This window comes from Hippopotamus amphibius, chromosome 4, assembly GCF_030028045.1.
Source record: "Hippopotamus amphibius kiboko isolate mHipAmp2 chromosome 4, mHipAmp2.hap2, whole genome shotgun sequence".
In the NCBI taxonomy this organism is placed as follows: Eukaryota; Metazoa; Chordata; class Mammalia; order Artiodactyla; family Hippopotamidae; genus Hippopotamus; species Hippopotamus amphibius.
The window spans coordinates 36,035,850-36,037,586 of NC_080189.1; the positions used below are offsets into that span (position 1 = coordinate 36,035,850).

Sequence of the window (1,737 nt, forward strand, 5' to 3'; positions counted from 1 at the left end):
TTTTTTTCCATGGTATAATTTTTAATGCCTTGTCTAGTCTTCTTTTTCAAATGAATAATAAGAAAGGCTTTTCTCCCCTACTTTTTCCTCAACAAAATGTTCTGTGGCTGATAATTCTCACATAGACAAACTTGCTTACAACCTTTTGCAGGGATACTTAATCACTTTACAAGCATATTTGCTGCCCAGAAACAGTGCTGAACCTCTTGTAGTTCCCAAGGTTTTTACCCTATAAGTTGGCTGGGTGAACCAAAACAAGATAAAAAACATGACATCTTTGGGTTTTGCTTTGGAACAGCCAGGTATCCTGAAATCAGATGGTTAATTATATACAAAAGCCAAGGTTGCTTGACTGATTTGTTCCAGAAAGATTTTAGGTATATACAAAGATGCAGTGTAGCAAAATAAATATAATATCCAACTTGTAGGAAGAATGGAAGGAAAAGGACAAGAAGGAGGAAAGAAGAAGGAACCAGGAATGAGGGCAAGACACAAGATACATGAGACAGTACCCACTTGCAAAGGATGAACTCAAAATGTGCTCGAAGCTTGAGGCATCAGGGAGAAAACTGTATTTAATTACAAGGTTGACAGTATCTATGAGGAAAAAATGAAGCATAAGTGAAGAAGTCCAAGTTTTGATTTGCAATCTGAGAGGAAGAGTGGGGATCCTTTAAAAAGGAATGACCAATACATTTTCATCATTATGGGAGACATAGCAAGGACTTTCTCTCACTGCGTCTAATGATGTCCCTCAGAGAGCAGCTGACATAAGACCTGTGTTGTAAGAGGAACCTCAGGCGTGGGAGAGAATTAGGTGTCGAATTACCAGTATGACTCCCAGGCAGGAAGGGATAAGAGCCTCAACTATATCATTACATTTGTTATTTATTGAAAAATAGAAGGTAATAAAATAAACAGTATGGTGCACAAGATTTTTATGTTGTGATTTGTTTTAAAGCTTAACAAGCAGGAATGGCCAGTTAAAAATCCCTGAAATTCAACCATGGCAGAGTGGAAAAGAGCTCTGGATGGAAGTGAAAGCCTGAGTTTGAGCTCCGGCTTCCCTACATTTTTTTTTAATTCAGTCTCCGTAGAGACTCAGACATTGCCAGTGCCGACTATATTTCACGTCCTTTCATACTGGGAAGAGTTTTCAATTAGCACTACTTGCACCTAGGCTAAACCTCATTGGCTACAATACAGCCACTGTGCAAAGCTGAGCTTCACTAACTTCTGTCTGATTTTGCTGGGACAGGTCATGGATGTTCCTACTGAGACCCAGATTTCACACCGGTAAAAAGGAGTTAATTATACCTATTCAGAAGGTTTTTCTGAAGATTAAACAAAATATTGCACATAAACAGCTTTTCATTACCTTATCTGAAATGCTCATTTCTTTATATTATCTACAGATTTTTAAACTATATTTTGAAGATGTATTTCAAGTGTATTAAAAATTGTTCTATAACCACCCCACATGATAACTTATCTTTATGTGAATTCACAAGTACTCACATACATAGAGACCTACTGAAAGATATTTTAATGGCTATTCTAATAATACAGTTATTTGAGTTCCTAGAATAGGAACATCAAGCTACTAAATACTTGAAGTGTTTCACCCTCTGCAACCTTAAAACAATACTTATGAAGCAAGGGTTATTACTCTACCCATTTTATAAATTGTGAAGTCAAAGAGAGAAAGTTACTGAGCTGGGGTTAAAAAGATGAAGT

The 1,737-nt window shown here is 36.7% G+C and overlaps 1 pseudogene; it reads right to left on the reverse strand.

Annotated features, from left to right (window-relative positions):
• Positions 1–1,088: 1,088 nt before the first annotated feature.
• On the reverse strand, positions 1,089–1,221 carry LOC130852869 (U4 spliceosomal RNA; annotated as a pseudogene).
• Between the last annotated feature and the right edge of the window lie 516 nt (positions 1,222–1,737).